Raw genomic sequence first — 20,563 nt, forward strand, 5'->3', positions numbered from 1 at the left:
CTCTTTGCGATGATCACTGCACCCAGGTTTCCGGCATTTTGTGCAGGCAGTTTTGACTTTTCTATCTTGATTTCTGGTACAAGTGTGGCATCTGGACTGTTTTTGCAATTTCGCAGGGAAGTTCTGCGTTTCTGTTTTTTCTAGTGGCCTTTTCTTCCCGAGATACTGCGTAATATCTTCAGTGAGTTTACGTGGCAAGTTCTTGTTGAGACGTCGTACAATATGAAGTTTGAAAAGCTCCTGAGCTAAACTTTTCAAAAAATTCTTCCTTGTAATGTTTTCCCCAGGATTCGCAAGCTTGTTCATGATTAAGGCATTTATGCCTGCCTGATCAAAAATACCGTACAACATGTGAAGAGGCCAGCGCCTAGTACATCATGAAACACGATATGTATGAACCATTTTGTCTAAAGTATCTACACCAGCTTTGATAGAATTGTAAAAGTCAATTATCTCTGGTTTCTTGGTGACCTCATTTACATCTTTCTGGTCATACATTGTAGAGAGACAATGGTAGCCTTCCCATCAAAAACGAATTGAGATGACAGGACTGGTTTATTTGTGTTCGGAAGAAAAGAAGGTGGAATTTCTCGCTTATTTTTGCGCATTGTTCCAAAAAGCGTCAACCAATTTTTTGTAGCATTTCTTCTGCCAAGGGAACCGAAGTGAACCAGTTGTCACAAGTTATATTCCGGTTGCTTCCACGCACAGTTTCTGCTAGGGTGTTTACATAGTATGAAGGAAGACTATCCGATGTGCTGCTATTTCCCTTACCAATGTATGGAATGGCAATGGAATCAATCATGTAGAATTTTATTTCTTTCTTTTCGTTTTTATTATTTTCGACAAACATACGTATCTTCCGATACGTCAAATACAACTGGCGAGCTGACCATCTTGCATGACATTTTATAGAAGGTCAGGCTAGTATTTCGATCCTTACATTTACATTTCGAACTTATCATTACTTACATACACATGACTCATAGGAGTCGATGACTACTTCTTATCATTATGCATTTCTTATCCTATCTTATGACAAACAGATGTGAATGTTCATGTTAATGTTCATCCGTTTGTCTTACAGTCGGTCTTATCAGAGGATAGTCATTATGCATATGTAACTCCCCCCTCCTTAAGTTTTTTCGTCCCCGAAAAATTTAGAAATTCGAACTTTTAATAGGATTATCCATAGGTGGAGAAACAACTCGTTTAAATGAATTTGGGGTAGGAGTTCTTTTAAAAGCTGTGGGGTGATATTCAACGCTAGGCTCGGTCTTAACTATAATTTTCGTTTTATTCTTTTGACATTTTACATACATGTACCAGAATGTTATTATGCATATTGCAATTATAATCGTAATTGTGGAAAAATTGAGTCGTGAGTTAATTTGGTTTTGTAACTTAATTTCCTTAATTTCATTAATATGTTCGACTATTTGTTTTTTTCAAATCTATCTCTACAAATTGGATTTCAGTCGTCATATTATTATTTTGAGTGTGAATCATGAAATTTTATAATGAGGAATTCCTTCAAACTTAAAATCACTAATCTCTACAGTACAATTAAAAAATTTGATTACTTTACTTCCTAAAATGTTTTCTTTGTATCTATTGTTACAGTTATGATAAATTTTGGTAGCTTGTAAATTTTGGGTTATTATCATGATTGATTCTATAAGTCTGTTAGAGCTTTTTACGAAACTGCACGTTCCATTCACATTTTTCAATATACTTAAAATACAGTCATCTTTGACATCTACTAAATCTGTCTCTTTGTTTGTTACATGGAAAATTTCTTTATTTCTAACTAAATATTGGCTTGGAGTTATAGGGTCTACAAATAAGTTCTGTCGGTTTTCACAATACATAGATGGCGTAGCTTGTTTTTTATTCCATTGAACCACATTTCCAAACATTCATCGGAAAGCTACTGTCAATAGGCACAAACGTCAGTATAAATTATTTAATTGAAGTGTAAACAACAATACTTTTTTCATCAACGAAAATGGCCAATTTTGTACCAAATAATGTGTTTTTGCGGGGAGTTCTACTTCATGAAGAAAAAAGCAACCGAAAGTTATCGCATTTTGGTGGAAGTTTATGGTGACCATGCTCTATCTGAGCGAACGTGTCAGAGGTGGTTTGGACGGTTTAAAAGTGGCGATTTTGACTTGGAAGATAAAGAGCGCGCCGGACGGCCAACAATTTTTGAAGATGAAGAATTAGAGGCATTGCTCGACCAAGATCCATCGCAAATGCAAGAAGAACTTGGAAAAACACTTGGAGTCACTCAGCAAGCCATTTCCCACCGTTTAAAAGCAATGGGAATGATCCGAAAGGTCGGAAATTGGGTTCCGTATGAACTGAAGCCAAGAGATGTCGAACGCCGTTTTTTCACGTGCGAACAACTGCTCCAACGACAAGAGAGGAAGAGTTTTCTGCATCGAATAGTTACTGGCGATGAAAAGTGGATCCATTACGATAATGCCAAGCGTCGGGCAACGTGGGGATACCCCGGCCATGCCTCATCATCGACGGCCAAAGCGAATTTCATGATGACAAGATCATGCTGTGTATATGGTGGGGCCAGCTGGGTGTGGTATACTATGAGCTGCTAAAACCGAACGAAACGGTCACGGGCAACCTCTACCGACGTCAAATGATGCGTTTGAGCCGCGAACTCAAGAAAAAACGACCGCAATACCAGCAAAGGCATGATAAAGTTATTTTGCAACATGACAATGCTCGTCCACATGTTGCACAGCCCGTTAAAACATATCTAGAAACGTTGAAATGGGAAGTCCTACCCCACCCGCTGTACTCTCCAGACATTGCTCCTTCTGATTACCATTTGTTCCGGTCGATGCAGCATGGCTTGGCTGACCAGCACTTCTCCAATTACGACGAACTCAAAAAATGACTCGATGAGTGGATAGCGGCCAAGCAGGCCAATTTTTGGTGGGATGGTATCTATGAATTGTCTGAAAGACGGAAGAAAGTTGTGGCTAGCGATGGGCAATACTTTGAACAATGAATGTACAACCAATTTTTCACAATAAAGCTTCAAATTTAACAAAAAAACCGACAGAACTTATTTGTAGGCCCTATATATTAAGTTTAATGTTTTCATTATTACATATAGGTATAATGTTTAAAATAAAATATTTTTTTTTCTGAATATATGGGGATTTGAATGATATAATGAATAATATTTTCTTTTAAAAATGTACCTACTTTAATATTCGTGAATTGTTTTAAGTTTATTTCGGATTCGGAAATTAGTCTACTGTCTGGTATTCCTTGTTTTGAAAAGATAATGGCTTGTTTTAATTCGGTTACATGATTTTCAATTTCGATAAGGTGCTGCAGGAAATCATTTCGCATAATCATTTCGTTAAAAGAATCTAATTTGGAATTGGTTGTTCGGACTATATCTTTCAAATTCCTGTTTTGAGTATTTAGTGCGTTTGTTATGTTTATAATCTCATTATTTAATATGTCGGATATTCTGCTAAATTTATTACTTTAATTATATTTTTCTGGTTTTCATATAAGTTATCTATTTCTGACATTATTTTAATTCTATCATCGTCGTCTAAGGTACCATATAAGTATTTAAGTCCTTTTCCTACAATATTGATTAGCCCTCTTTTACTTCTATTATTTAAATGCGTGATCATATTTTCTAGCTTGAGTAATTTTTTGTAAGCAAATTGATTTTGATAGTGACTATTGTTATTGTATAGTTCTTTCAAAGTATTAATATTTACCAGATAATCAGTAATATTGAACATGTATATTTTCTGTTCATACGCCTTTATTAATTCTTGGTTTTCCCCTTGGGTCACTATATATCCTGGTCCATTATCCATGTCTACGATTTCGATAACTTGTCCATCTACTTGGCTTAATAAGGCAATTATGATGAATACTTTCGTCAATTTCGACGTCTTTTCTATTTTCCTTGTTATTTCTGTACTCTACCCATTTACTTTTGTTCACTTTATTCTTTGTTTCTTTTTCGTCTTGTAGGTGTAAGTCAATTGGTCTTTGTCCTGTAGTACTATGAAGGGTATGATTATAATGTTTGAGTGCTTCAACAACTTCATCGATATTCTCTTTGTCTTCTTTTATTCTCAAAATTCGAATATGTTCGTTCATTGTCCCATGAAATCGTTCTATGTCTGCTAAACCTGTCTTTGAACTAACGATATGCACTTTTACTTTTTCTTTAGTTAAAAAATTCTTAAAGCATTCGGCCGTAAGACATGCGTCTTGGTCAACAATGAGCTTTTTTGGTTTCCCCATTATATTTATAACTTAGAACATCGCTTCCTTCGCTGATAACCATGATCTGTCTTTAATTTTAATAAGAGTAGCGTATTTGCTGAATCTGTCAATACATGATACATAGTTAACACCCGTAGTAGGCATCCAAATGTCCATACTAAAAATTTCTCTCGGTCCATTACATGTTTCTGTTTCTTTAAATGGCAGTTTAACTGGATTTCGTTCATACTTAGCCAGTTTACAAGTTTCGCATTGGTTTATAGTTTCAGTGATCAGATGTTCTAAATTCGGTATGTAAAACTTTCTTTTCATCGTTTGGTAAACACAACTGATTCCGCGGTGATTATTCTTCAAGTGCTCTTTTAAAATTTTTTTCTGCATCTCGGTTCCTGATCTTACATCTTCTAATAAAGTATTGCATTTTAATAATTTTACTTTTAAATCTTGATTAATAAATGTTAAATACGTATTCTGAAACATGTTCCAGTCGTCTATATTATCAATTTTCACTCCTATGATACTTTCACTATGAATCCTCTTGAGTATCTCTTTACTTTTTTCTTCAGTTAATTTATCTTTCACTACCCACGTATGTCGTTTTTAAGGTTTTGTGTGAAACAAAACCTTATTAGAATCGAGACGGTGTCTGTCTGTCCGTCTGTCCGTCTGTCTGTCTGTCTGTCTGTCTGTCTGTCTGTCACACCCAATTTATTCGGAAACGGCTTTTTTTTTTTTTTTTCACAGAATGTAGCTATGTAGGATATCAAATGAAAGGTCTCAATTAGTACTTTTCGAATCTGGTTCAATATTTGATATTAGATGAAACATAGAGGAGTGAGGGTTCAAAATATGACCCACAAAAAGTGTAACAGGTCTCGTTCTCAGAACCTATCCAACCGAAAAATCTGAAAAAAATCACAGTGGTGCATCTCTACGAAATCTAGGCCTCAAAATATATCCGGTTCCGATATCTGCACACATAAAGTTAATAATAGTATATTTCCACATTTTAGAAATTTACCCGGCACCCCCCTTATGTTCATCCCAGAAGTACAAAATTTGGCATGCGTGTAATGAAGAACATAGTGCATAGTTTGGTCAAGTTTGAAGAAAATTCAACTATTATTAACAAAGTTATAGGGGGTGAAACTTTACAATTTTTTGTGAATTTCGTGCACTCTACAACCTGCATGACGTCATCATCAAATATCAATTCGTCAATACCACAACGAAATGAGTTCTTATGAATTGGGCCGCAGAGAATTATTGTTTTAGTTGTTTGTCAGCCAGACATGTGTGTATGTAGGTATATAATAGATGCGTGCTAATGAACTTTGCGGGTAGTGCCTAATTCAAATAGGTATAAGAAGTAAATCGGAAATATGGGTACGGTCAATTTATATACGTGCATATATGTGTACAGTATTCGGTAATAGACAGTTTGTTTGTTTAGGGTGAGCGTGATATCTATGGCTGTAATATGTACGTATGTCTCGTAGTTTGGAAAAATATGAAGGAATATGGTGGATTTGTAGCTATATACGGACAGAAAAATGTGCGTTGAAGTTTCTCACATAAGATGAACACAAAACCTTTATACCCGAAGCGCGAGCTTCCGGTATTCCGACTTGTTTGGTATTAAATAGTTTTTCAAATATGTGAGTTCCTATTCTTCCCCTTTTTATAATCCATTGTGTCCCATATATATTAATAGGTTTTTCTGAGATTTCTATGTAGTTTCTATTGTCTTCCTCGGCACTATGTTGAGTGGCTGAACTTTCATTTTCATCTTGTTGTTTCTGTTGTTCTACATGCATATTAGTTTCTTTAATTCTAGATAAAGCATCTGCGACATGATTTTCCTTCCCTTCAAGATATTCTACTTTATAGTCAAATTCGGATAGTCTAACTTTCCATCGGACAAATTTACTATTTGATTCGTCTAGACTATTGATCCATTGAAGCGGACGATGATCACTTTTTATTGTGAATCTTCTTCCATATAAATATGGCCGGAAATATTTTGTTGCCCATACAATCGCCAAGAATTCTTTCTCAATTACACTATAGTTGGTTTCATGCTGATTTAGAGTTCGGCTGGGAAAGCAAATTGGATAACCTTGTTGAGATAAAACTGCTCCTATGGCGTAATTACTAGCATCAGTAGTTAATGTGAATTCTTTTGAAAAGTCTGGATATTTTAGAATTGGATCATTTACCAATAAAGTTTTAAATTTGTTATATGCACTGATAGACTCGATATCTGTAATATTTATTTTATTTCCCTTTTTCAAATATTTGGTCATTGGTTTTGCGATTTTTGCAAAATCCTGGATGAACTTCCTATAATAGCCTACTAAGCCTAAAAACGATTTTATTTCCCTTTCAGTTTTTGGTAGAGGGTACTTTTGAATTGCTTCAATCTTTTTCGGATTTGGTTTAATGCCGTCTGTTGTAATAATATGCCCTAGGTACTCCGTTTCTCTCTTCATAAATTCACATTTGTCAAGTGATAATTTCAAACTGGCTTTTCTCAGAGTTTCGAATATTTTGTTAAGTGCAACTAAGTGTTCTTCCAATGATGTGCTGAATATAATTATGTCGTCGAGATAAACGAAACATAATTTACCTATATATTCTTTTAATACGCTATTCATTAATCGTTGAAAAGTTGCAGGTGCATTTTTCAACCCAAGTGGCATCCTTAAGAATTCATAGTGACCGCTAGAAGTAGAGAAAGCAGTTTTCTCTATATCTTTTTCTTCTATTTCGATTTGGTGAAACCCTTTCGCCAAATCCAATGTCGTGAAATATTGACATCTTTCCAATTTATCCAATATATCCTCGATATTAGGTATAGGATATTTATCCTCTATTGTTTCATTATTAATCTTGCGGTAGTCTATTACTACTCGCCATTTTTCCTTACCACTTGCATCCATTTTCTTGGGTACAGCCCAAACTTGAGCATTGTATGGTGATTCGGAATGCCTAATTATGCCTGATTCTAGATATTCTTCAATTGTTTTGTCTATTACTTCTTTATGTTTTCCTGTAGTGCGATATACCCCTGTATATATTGGTTCATTTGTTTTAGTACGAATATGGTGTTTAATATGATGAGTGAAGCTCAAATTGTCAGTTTCCTCATTAAACATTAGGTCGTTATATTTACCTAATATTTTCCCTAAGCTGTCTTTTTCTTCCTTATTCAAGTGGTCTAATCTAAATCTGACAACTTTTTCCTCAACTAAATTACATATTTCCTCTATTTCTAATTGTGACGGTTCGGATAATTCCCTACCCAGGTATTATTCATTTATGGAGTCTACCATTGAAGGTGATTTCTTGTGTTTCATAATTAATAGTTGTTTTAAGTTTCTCTAACATGTCTGAACCCAATAATATATCAAATGTATCCGAAAAATTATGTACGAAAAATGAAAATTTTTTCTTTGAATTGAATTCTTCGAATGCGTCCCTAGTTATAATTGTGTCTAAAACGGTCCCACCGTTCATTGTATTAACTATCCTTTTGTCAACTTTAATGTATCCTCTTGGGTCTGTTATTTTAGTATTAGTGAATGATATTGTAGAACCTGTGTCTATCATGGCTTTTATGTTCCTCAATGGGTGATACAGCTCTATGTAAGGTAATCTAATCTTGAGGCTGTTAGCCGAAAATTTTGCTCACTGATCATGTTAGTATCCATGGGAGTGTGTTCCCTTCTGGTTTGAACACTATTATTGCTCTCATTGTAGGGGTTTTTAAATGTATTATGATTTCCCCAATTTCTATTTTGCCCCCAATTTTGTACAGTTGGTGCAGAGTTTTGTCTGTTTTGTCCCCAATTCTGTCTGGTTTGTGTAGAATTTTGCCTGTTCTGTCTTGAATTTTGTCCCCAAGTCCGATTTTGTTGTGAAAAATTTTGTCTAGATATTCCTGAATTATTACCCCAGTTATGGTTTTGTTGTGTATGATTTTGTCTATTTTCATGATTCTGGTGTTGTTGAGTATAATTTGAACTTCGGTATTGATTCCTAAAATTGTTTTGCCTAAAATTTTCATTCTTGGGTCTATTATAAAAATTGTTTCTACGTTCAGCGGTATAGTTCTATCTCGTGTCTTCATCATTATCCCAATAATTCTCTTCTTTCATTTCATGTATCAAATCCTCTAAGGTTTTAGGTTTTATTGATTTTAATACTCCAATAATACTGCTATCCTGTTTTTGAATTGCTATTTTAATTACTTTCGCTTCATAGTGTTTTTTTGTTTCGTCTTGCCTAGTTGTTTCTCTGATGTCTATCATAAGTTTGATTTCATTTAATTTATCTCTAAGGGTATCGAAGTATTCAGATGTCTTTCTAACATTTATTAATTTAATATCATCTAACATGGTATCATACGATTTGCCATTGTCTAGTTCTTCTTCCGCTTTTTGTTTAATTACGTCCCATTTTAACGATGAATCGTAGCGAATTCGCAAAATATTAATTTTATGTAACATTGTTATTAAAACTGGAGCTTGTTCCACAGTTGGAAGAAATTGTGCCAAATAGCTTATTTGATCGCCCTTGTCTCTAAACTCATAATATTCCTTACTTGTAATGACCGTCGGGAGTTGGTCAATTAATCCTCGAATTGCTGATCTTATTGATGATAGATCCACGATGGTGTTTGAATTTGTAGCCATTTCGTTTCTGTGTTCGCTTTCTTCGTTTGATTCCTGCTTTTTGTGCTGTTGGCATATTCCTCTGTGTTGAAATTTAATCTGCTTCTCTGGATGATCGCAGGTGTCCACATTTATTTCGTGTTTTTCACTATAACCATTTAATAAACAGTGGTTTACTGTTTCGAATTTCTACTTCAAGTAGAACGCGGTGACTATTTGACAAACAGTAGTCTACTGTTTCACAAAATTTTCAAGTTTCACGAAATAACTTTAAGGAAAATCTGTGTCCTGAGTATGTATTTGTGTCGAATTTTAATATAACTTTAAAATGTCCACTTATTACGTATAAGCTACTGAGTTGCAGTTAAAGTGATATACGTTCACTTTTACTGAGTCATTTAAGGACGAACCACTGCCCTTTTATTTAATAAAAAGTTTTTTTTTTTATTTGATGTACACTCACTTTATTAAAACTTTTTTATTAAAACTTGTGAAAATTATTTTAATAAATTCACTTTTGGGTAACAATCCTACCGACTGCGCCAATTTTATTTCTTTCTTTTCGTTTTTATTATTTTCGACAAACATACGTATCTTCCGATACGTCAAATACAACTGGCGAGCTGACCATCTTGCATGACATTTTATAGAAGGTCAGGCTCGTACTTTGATCCTTACATTTACATTTCGAACTTATCACTACTTACATACACATGACTCATGAGTGATAGGAGTCGATGACTACTTCTTATCATTATGCATTTCTTATCCTATCTTATGACAAACAGATGTGAATGTTCATGTTAATGTTCATCTGTTTGTCTTACAGTCGGTCTTATCAGAGGATAGTCATTATGCATATGTAACTGTAGAACATTCTAGCGTCGCATATTGTTACAATTATGTTACATGTGTATTTCTGTCATTAAAATTGAAACAAAAGAACCAAAAATTTAAATCTCATTTCGCTCATAACAAGTTTATTTATATTCAGAGGATCCTGACCACATTTCTTCAGTGCTTAGATGACCATTTCTGATTCCAGCTAAGTACAATATTCCAATAAGAGCCTTTATTTCAATTTCATCTGTTTCATGAACGAATCGTTGGCCAGAATATTTTGCAGCCCGAATACTTATTTCAATGTTTGTGTACTGAACAATTATTTCAATTATGGTTTGGCCAATAAGCAAGCTTACAAAACTGAGTTTGGATGAAGCATTCAAAGTGGTCTTGGCTTTTGGTATTTTTGCAAGGTGGGGAGCTTGTGTTCCGGATCGTTAAGGTGGTAATAGTGACCATTTATGGCTATTCTTAAGTTTCACAATATTCGAAGCATATTCCGTTTCATCCTCATCATTAGAAGACTCCTCCCCTTCAATTTCGTCTGAAGCTTAACTATCTGTCATTACTATATCCTCTTCATCACTTGGCGAATGTTCATCAGAGGGTTCATTTTCGTCATCATCAAAACAACTTCTCACATAATTCGCGAATTCCGGGTCATCAACATTGATAGAATACATTGTAAACAAAAGAAATCAGGCAAACGTCAATAGTAACAGGGGTGATGTGCCACCCCAAAGAGAATGATTAATATATTATAATAGGACTGGGAGGTCGCGCACCCCAGTCAAGGTTATAAACAAACTACAGCTGATCTAATAAAAGATTAGCATCCGCCACGTGAGTTTCAAGTCAGGCGTACCAACACGAGCACAAAGTTTACCCGGAAGGGGTGACGCATCGCCCCAGTTACCAGCGCGAGGTTAAAATTCACGTTTAGCCTATACTGCTATTTTTAAAATATCGGGCGTGAAATTCTAGAAAGAAACTAGAGATTAAAAATTTTGAAATTACATTATCAATTGTAATAGAATGGTTTGAATTTAAATTCAAAAGATAAAAAAAGGAGGAAATATCTCTAGGATAAAGAAAACTTCTTTTATCAAATATCTTTCTTTTAATACTCCCAAAATTCATAAAATTGTGCTTGACCTTCAATCTGATAATAAAATAACTTCGAGAATTATTGCTTCGATATATTTTTTTTTAAAATCTTGTTCCCAATGTGCGTATATTAATTAAAACTTTTTTGTCGTGGTCTTCTTCGCGGCCGAGACTGTTATTTGATATATATATGCTCAATAAATCAAATACAAGATAATTCAATTCGTAGATGCACATGAATATTTGTATTTGCGATAGGTGCATTCCACGTAGACCTAATAACCATATCAATCATCAACTATAATTGATTTATCAAATTAACATAATTTTTGATAGTCAAAGTTTATTAAATAAATTATTGATTTTGGTAATTTCATAATTGAAGTGTTTTCGGCTTTAATTGAAATTTAATGAAATATTTGCATTAATATATTATTTTTGGAAAAGTATTCAATCAGATCCCTAGCCGATTTTCAATGAAAACAGAATATATATCTGTCTATCTTTTTGTAGGTATTATAAATGGGATTATGATCTCATAAACGAGTTACGATTATTTGTTTAATGGTTTTGGATAAGAAGTGAATTTGAATGTTAAGAATAATTTTTATTTTTGAAGTATCTTATTTTGGCTCATATTTGCGAATTAAAAAGAATTGAAATTCGTCCATTTCTTTTTGTCATGGAAATTACTCACCTGCACAGAGTACTTCATCGATTTCTTATATAAGACAATTAAATTTACGGCATAAAATTTTGCGTTACTATTGTTGGCATAAAATTTTGCGTTACTATTATGAGTTCCTCGTATTGCTACCCCCGTCTAACCTTTGATTGGTCATTTTTACAATATATATAAGGTTACTATGTTGGTTTTTCTAATTACATTTCCAAACATGAAATTTAAATATTAGGGGACGAAAAAACAAAAGATTCATCGGGTGCTACCTTTTTATGATGCTGAGCATAACATCCTAGCTTGGCATAATGTATGTTTACGAGTACTACGTGTAACGTGAGTACATTCCACGGCATTTTCATGCATATTATGTAATATAATAAAAGTAGGCTCTACTTGTCCTTAGCTTGATATATTTGGAATATATGTAGATTCCATTTCTTTGTATTTCACTATGTGGTTGAAAAAACATGTAATATGATCGACTTCTAGAGAAGTCTACGGAGAAACTTAATCTTGCACCTAAGTAGAATGAAAATTATGCTGAATCTCAAAGAAAGTTATCGCTGCAAAATCTAGTATCAATTGTAGCTCGAAACTTGAACTAAATGCCTTAATATGTAGTCTAAAGTTAAGAAAGTTGAAAGAAGAAATATCACTGAAGATATCAAATTATAATATAAAAAGAAACTTTAGATTATAAAACTATGCTAGATCATAAGTATTGTAATATGGGATGGAATCTCAGTATTGAAAGTGGCCATAAAGTAAAAATGTATATACATAATTATTTATTTATTATTTACAAAATGTTTCTTATTTATTTGGTCAAATTATTATATATGTAAAAGTTTGGTCTCGAGGGAATTGTGCTGAAAAATTATTTAAGACTTATTTAAATAACTATTTATGCTGTGTTCTAGAACGATTTCCAATAATTAATTGTTCTTTGATTAGTGAATTTTATTGTTTAAATAAAATTTTAATGAACAAAAATGACTGGACTTATTTCTAACTCCAATTTTTTTTTATAAAGATTCACTTAATTTCGGGATAGCAGGACAATTATTAGATTGTCGAAGGTTTGTATGTAGTTTGTGTGTGTGTTTATTTAAGGTGGGGGGAGGTGAAGCCTCCGAGCACTCAGACCTTAGTGGTCCATTGTACTCGATTCCCACGCCTAACGGAATATCTCGGATTCGTTTATGTATCGCAAGATTTCCGTTAGTGGATGTGATGCTACCCGCTGCAGTTGGGGCACTCAACTAGTGAATTATGGCCAGTAAAAATGCCCACAATACTTGTGCAAGTTTTCCTGCTTTTCGACAGGATAAACTTTGTAATACTTTTGTCTGGTTCTGACAGTCTGTCTAGCAGCATTAAGGCTTCGCCACCTGTCATTATGGGAAGTTTAGTTTAGTTTACTGGGACGAGCCGCAGCTCCGAGCCCTCAGGCCATTGTTAGGCCCTTTGTACTATCCCCGTAAATCGCCTATTCAATGGCTTCCCGCTTTCGGCGTTAAGCCAGGCTTTAGCGAATCTGAGAACATTCTCCAGAGGCAGAAAGTGTGCAGATTCTTCATTGAAGAAAACCTCGCCAAGGTGTCGTCGTATACAATCTTAGGAGGCTGGGCAGCTGCATAAAAAGTGCAGGGCCGTCTCTTCCTCCTCACATTGGCTGCACATAGCCGAAAACACTACCCCAATCTTTTCCATATGGTAGTTTAAAGAGCAATGCCCCGTTAAGGGGGTCATCCCGTGTGTCGGGTTTGAGAAATCGATTTTTTTTTTGCATGAATTGTATCTATATATAGTGGAGAATATGTGGGCAAAAGGATTTTCCGATATTCCGAGTCCTTCAGAAATTACAGGGTTAAACAGGTAAGGAGTTTGCAGCCGCGGCTAGAGTACTCGATGAGAAAGAGCATCGAATCTTTTTTTACCTGGTAGTTTTTTACCTGAGCCTTATAAATTTGAACACAGGTATAAATATAAAAAGATGAAAAACCAATCAATCGTCTAAATTTATTTGCTGTTTAGAATAAAAAGGATAATCCAGTCTAGAGTGAGCACTAAAAGGCGTTCAAGTTATACTCAGTTATATTTTGTTGTAACTATTGCGCTGTTTTTGTGTTCAGTGATTTTTTTAAATGAATCGTACGAAGGGAGATCCCTTTAACGTTCAACGTCATGCTCGCACTAAAAAACGAGTATTTCATGGGAATCGATAGTTATCAGAGAAGAAAAAGGACTTCGCATCAATATCAGCAAAGAAACTTTTAGCAAGCATGAACATGGATGTTCCAATTCCGACAAGTTTTGTATATTGTATATTGGATTTTGCTGGAGTTTTCTCCGGTATTTCTGCAAATTTCTGTAAATAATAAAATATACGTAGTAGTAAAAAAGGAATGCGTAAGACATGTCGAGAAAAGAATGGGAACGCGGCTTAGAAATGCAAAGAAGAATCACAAAGGCATTGGTGGAAAAGGGGCTGGAAAACTTACTGATAAGGACCGCACTACATTTTCTGGGCTAGCTATTCGTCGACACGCAAATTCGATAGAAGGAATGAAGCAAGAAATTTGAGAAACTTTCTTCCATAAACATTCTACAGACGAAAATCCTCAGCATCAAATTGTCCAGCAAGCGAGGAGAGTTGATGCAAATGGCGCAAAGCGGATGCTGAAGGAGAACTGGATAGTTTTCACCACGAGAAGGCACCTTTGACTGAAGGAGTTCAAACAGTCATCAAACCAATCTATGAAGATTTGTCATGAGATGATCTCTTGAATAGATGTTTACGAGCAGAGACCCAGAATAACAATGAGTCGTTAAATGCATTGACCTGGATTTTCGCTCCTAAACACTTTCATTCTGGGACCAAGGTCGGAGAAATAGCCACTTTTCTGGCTGTAATTATTTTCAATGAAGGATTCAATGGCATTCTCAAAATCCTAGTGACAATGGGATGTCAAGTTGGTCATATATGTCAGGTTTATGCCAACCGCCGAAATGAAGCGCGAATTTGGCGGTCCGAACGACCATCGACTGACCTCGCTAAAAGAGCCACAATTGACACCAGAGAGCAACAATCGACCTTACAAGACTTTTTTGAAGAAACGGAGGGTGCTCTCTATGGACCAGGTATAGCAGATTAATGGTAGGCTAAAATTTTACTGTTGATAATCACATTTAAATTTTCAAATGCGTTTTTCTCGAAACTGCATCTTGAAAATCGGCTGCCACCATAGCTCAAAATCTATCCAACCAAATTCTTTGAAATTTTCACGGCTTCTTTAGTACATATTTCTACGGTCCGCAAACTAGGATAATTGCAATCGGATGGGTAGTTTTTTTTTTATTCATAAAAAAAGCCGTAAAAAAACACCAAAATCCAAAAAATTAAGTTTAAAAGCCCACCAAAAATTTACCTTTTAATATTTTCCAATTATCCTAGTTTGCGGACCGTGGAATATTGTCCACATTAGAATGCCGTTTAGTTTTTTTTCCTCAGATGAACACAGCGCCCTCCAGCGTGGCAGCAGAAAAACACCTTTTTTTGGAGATGGGTGCATAAATTAAGACCTATTCCGAAAATTAGCTACGAAATCAAGCTGAAAAACTTATCACATATACTAGAGATATCAGTAAACATATGGTGAAAAAATCACGTTCCTATCTTTATCCAGTCCTTCAAAATAATTTTTCAAAAAAGGGCAAAAAAAACGGCCTTCACACGGGATGACCCCCTTAAAAGCCCTACTAGGGTTTCCATGTCCTGCCGCTCTAGTGGCCCTAGGCTCTTTCACAAGAATTTTCAGCAGTACCTTTTAGCATATTGCAACACCAGGCCCGCAGATGCAGAGACTTCGAAGAGAGACGCTAAGTCTCAAGACGAACACAAGAAGCTATACTACTTAGGAAAGGATAGTAAACTGTACAAGGTATAATCGGGCAATGAGGCTTAGAAACACTTGCTTCTAAGGAAAAAGCGTGCAATCCACAGTTTGAAAAACGAAATCAAGTTTACGGAGTGCCTAGCTCTATCTGACACACCAAAATGTAGTTTTCACAGGTTCGCTGGTAAGAAACCTAGCAAATGAGAGCCCCACGTTGGGCACCAGAAACTACTGGATTGAAAGTGTTCAAAAGGACTCCCCCCAACACAGGGGCTTGCAAGCACGTGTCGTGCGTTCAGTGATATTTCGATATTTGCCGGTAGACCTTCATGGTCAATTTCGGTAACTTTTTAGGTTTTTGGAAAAAAACTCCCCCTTTTGACCTCGGCCAACGAGAATGGTCTTTTGGCCACTACCAATTTATACAGAATTGGTTCTTATAGATCCCAGTTTCAGTAATTAATATTACTTAACTTAGTGGATTACACGAAGATTCGTACGTACTTTATATGCTACTTACCACAAAAACTGCCATCGCGTGCCACAATAGTCGAGAGTGGGTTGATATCTTACTTACAGTGTCGCACAAGTGTGAAGTAAGATCTTGAGGCAAAAGTTGGAAGACTAGTATATGGGTCGTCACACGAATTCCCTTAATTAAAATATGCACCAAGATTCGAAATTATTTTTTTCAAGAATTTCAGGAACACAGGAAGAGGATTCATGAAACACCGACAAGTCGTCACGACATTCGTCAACAAGTTTTTTTTTAAGAAAAGGTGGACTGACGGTTTCATCCAAATCAGGGGAAACTCATTAGATGCAGCCTCAACTTTGCCCGGGGAGCAGCGTGACCTAATGTGGTGGCAAGTGATAATCGTTCCATCGTCAAGTGGATGCCGACTCAGGACTGCCTGCATCCTCAAGGAAAAATGCATTCCGGTCTAGTTTAGGTCTGAGCATATGACGGATTTTACTTCAATATAATTGGTACTCATGTCGAGTATGCAATTGTATATAAATAGAGCTATTAGCACTGTCGCCACTTTCGGTTTCGCTGCTCCTAGGGCAGAATTTAGGCAGCATCTGATGAGTTAACTCCGTACTGGACGAAACCGTCGGTCAACCTGTTTTTATCTATATGAAGGACCGTACAAAGCTTTTAAACGATTTTCATTGTTTTTGACATCTTCCTAGGGAACAAACCTCGCAGAAACTGCGTTAAATACCTATTTGGAATTGAAGAAATTTACTAGTTAGGCTTTATAGTTTGGTTTCAAACCGCTCCAAAGAAAGTTGTGGGTATCTTGGTCGATGCAAGACCGGTTACATTGTAAGATAAGAACGGTTATCTTGGAGCATCAACTGTCTCAGAGCGCACATTCGACATGCTGCTCAAACGGAGGCACTGCTAAACGATCATCTTAAAGGTGTGAAATAGCACGAAAAAGGAAAGAGTCCAAATTTCTCCACTCGGCCGCGAGAATTCTTGCAATTTCACCCTTCAGAGTAGACTTGACAATAGATGATCGGATTCTAAGAGCTGGATCTGGCCCCACCATTGTGGATCCAGACCCTAGGCGAGCCAGTCTGTCAGCCTTTTCATTACCAGCGATGTTAGAGTGCTCCGGCATCCACATCAGGGATGTTTGTTCAGTCGGCCAAGTTTCAGTAGCACCTCATGACAATTCCATACCGACTGGCTTGATATGTCGTGGCTGTTTAGTGCTGATAATGCTGCCCAACTGTCGGAACAAATTCGAAAGGTTCGACCCCTCCATTTTTGTCGCAGACATTCTTCTGCTGCCAATGAAATGGCAGATATCTCCGCCTGGAATATGGCCGTCATTTTCTGAGGGGTCGGGCCAGTTTTATAATTGGATTCTCCGAGAACACCCCGGCGCCCCGATCCGCCCTCCATGACTGACTCGTCGGTGAAAATTATTAAGTCCGTCATCTGAAAAGACTCATGACCATTTGTCGACCCCTCTTCTCTTTCGGTGATTACGACAGTGTATGGCTTTTCGAAGACGAATCTGGAAACCATATGATCAGTCGCCATCAGGGCTACCGGATGTTTGTCAAAGAATTTCCAGATAGACGCATGACCGTGCGATTGGCCGCCTTTCCACCCCCCAATGGTAATGAGTCTATATGCGTTATTGGCCGCTTTTCATTTCACCTTCAAGTGAATGGGGGGCAAATTTAGGATAATTTCAAGTGCCGTATTCGGCGTAATACTCATTACTCCAGTAATAATTAGGCAACAAAGTCTCTGAATCTGCGTTAGCAGTTTCCTGCTGTTAGCAAAGTTCAGTCTTGGCCACCAGACGATCCATGCATACATCAAAATGGATTTTATTATGGATGTATACATCCAGTATATCCGTTTTGGTAAAAGTCCCCAGGTCTTACTTATCGCATTTCTACAGTACCAGAGCAACCTGCAGGATTTCTGATATTGTTCCTAGATATGGTGCTTCCACGTTAACTTGGAGTCGAAATGTACTGGTAAGTACTTGACTGTTTGTGCCAGCTGGATTTCCACCCCTGCTAAGGTGGGTAGAGTATAGCTGCCCCACCTGACGTTCCAAGTGAACATAACTAGTCCAGTCTTTCTAGCGTTCACCGTGAGTCCATTGCGGAGGCACCAGCTGTGGATTTCATGCAGAGTTGCATTCAAGCGGTCAAATACGGTGTCTGCAAATTTGCCGGTAACTATTACGGCTAGGTCGTCCGCAAATGCCTTCGCGAAGACTTTTTTGTTTTCCAGGAGCCACATCGGGGTATCCATCACCAGGAGCCATAGCAGTGGAAAGAGAAACCCTCCCTGTGGGCAGCCCCCCGTGGGTCGGCCGATATGTGAATTTTTCTCCACTCTAGCATGTGAAGAATCCAACTTATTAGCAGCGGTTTGATTTCATGCTGTCTTTCCTCATCACAAATTGCCGCGAATGAGGCATAATTGAAGGCACCTTCGATGTCCATGAAACCGCCTAAGGCGTTTTCTTTTTCGAACATCGTTTTTTCAATTTTTGGTCGTCAGTTCATGGAGTGCTGTCTCCGTGGATTTGCCTTTCTGTTAGGAGTGTTGCCTATAGTGAAGTGGCCACTTAGGAATGTTTGTATCCCTTATGAACCGATCTACTAGTCTTTCTAGTCCTTTTAGTATAAAAGACGTTAGACTGATCGGTCGGAAGCTTTTTGCGTCTGTGTAGGTGGGTTTCCCTGGTTTGGGAATGAATAACACCTTCACATCACGCCATTTAATTGGAATATAAGTGTGTGCTAGCCAAGTGCGATATATATTCCAAATATATAGACCCAGGCCATCCATTCCCTCTATTCCTAGCGCAGGAATGATGTCAGACTTATCTATGGAACGAGTTAAATGCCTACTCTACTGTGAATGCCAGATTCCAGTCTCTCGGTTGAGGGCTGTATGCATCTGTTGGCTCCGAGATTAGATTTTGGATGCTGCTTAAGAAGTGCACTTCAAGCAAATGGTTTGCCGTTTCTTCATCGCTTTCTGTGTACCCGTTCTGTAAATGTAAATAACCCAGCTTGTGGCTACGTTCTTTAACCAGAATCGGCTTCAGCTTTGAGGTTGCCTCAAGAGAGTTAGTCTCTTCCCAAAAGCGTCTCCATGATGATCATTTAGCCGAGCTTATGCTCTTCTTTAGAACCTTCTGTACTTCTTTATAGTGATTCAAGCTAGCGGCTGAATCACACTTCAGAGCACGGTTGAGGAGCATCCTTGTCGTTCTCCTCTGTTTTGCCAAATCCGAGTTCCACCATGGTGTTTTACCCTTCTTTGGCATCTTCAATGGACAGCTTTTTTCGAAAGCTTCTCTCATTACGAAATCAATGCATCTGTGATCCGAAAGTGGGATATCGTTTAATATTCTCCACTCTCCGACCAGAGCTGTGATGTCAGGGGATGCCACCGGGATGTTGATGACCTCTCGCCTGACCACGTTGAAAAAAGTGGGTTCATTACCCAAATTAAGGATCCGCAAATCGGTTCCTACTAGATACTCCAGTAGTCTCGATCCTCTTGCATTGAGGTTGGAACTTCCCTACCATATGTGGTGAGTGTTGACATCACATCCTGCTATTATTCCCTTGCCTCTACTCTTGACTTATTGGATAGCTCTGATGAATGTTCCACTGGGAATCTCTTCTGCGTCATAGGGGAAATATGCAGAGCACCATAGTACCTCTTTATCTCCCTGTTGAATTTTTATGGTTAGTTTAGCCGATGTGGTGTCGACATCACATAGGTCGTTAATCAAAGTAGCCTGGAAGTCTTTTGAAACTACCATGCAGTAGCGGGGTCGATCACTTCCATTGGCATAAAACAGGTCAGCATGTTGGAAGTTTAGGCCCCTGACTACCTCACCAACAACCCACGGTTCTTGGATGAGGTAAGGCGTTTTAATGAAAGCCGCCGCAGCGGAATATGTTTGCGTGTTGTCTGTGACGACTTCCTCGAATTCATGATCTTTTTTTATTAAAAGGGCGGCGCCGATGTTGTTGTCGTTCCGGATGGTACTATTCGCATTATGTCTGCTTTTAAGGTGAGTCTCCGAAATACAGTAAATGTCTGCTTTCAGAGAGTCAACCAACTCCTGGACAGTGGCATGCAAGGGACGATATTTATCTTCATAGGGTAAGGATGAACTTGATGGCGGCGACTTGTCGTTGCTCATTTGTGGTGCTGAAGAAACAGCTCAAACCAATTCATGGAACGCAGTCGGCTGTTTTGGGAGTGACGGTATTGTTGGAGGTGGTGGTGGAGGAGCCACTCGGGTCAGAGGATTTTTCGTGGCTTGGACGTAGAAGACGCTTGGTTTGGTCAAACTTCGAAACAGTTGTGCTACTGCCTGTTTGGTCTCGTTAATTTCCTCTTCCGGGTCAGCATATCTTTGTATGCCGGGCAACCCCGGTAGCTGGCGGGATGTCCGACCTTGACGCAGTTGCAGCATGGCGGCACCTCCGTTGTGGGGCGTGGACAGTCGCCACGCGGATGTTCTTCTTGCATTCGACGCACCAGTGGATGA

At 37.4% G+C, this 20,563-nt stretch overlaps 1 protein-coding gene across 1 annotated transcript in view; it reads left to right on the forward strand.

Annotated features, from left to right (window-relative positions):
• Nucleotides 1–11,514, forward strand: part of LOC119654025 (beta-1,4-galactosyltransferase 6) — a 54,455-nt gene extending 42,941 nt beyond the window's left edge. The window contains exon 2 of the mRNA XM_038059191.1: nucleotides 11,433–11,514. The gene's annotated coding sequence lies outside the window, so the exon portion shown is untranslated. The remainder of the gene's footprint in view (nucleotides 1–11,432) is intronic.
• Nucleotides 11,515–20,563: the final 9,049 nt, after the last annotated feature.

The sequence above is a fragment of the Hermetia illucens genome, chromosome 1 (assembly GCF_905115235.1).
Source record: "Hermetia illucens chromosome 1, iHerIll2.2.curated.20191125, whole genome shotgun sequence".
In the NCBI taxonomy this organism is placed as follows: Eukaryota; Metazoa; Arthropoda; class Insecta; order Diptera; family Stratiomyidae; genus Hermetia; species Hermetia illucens.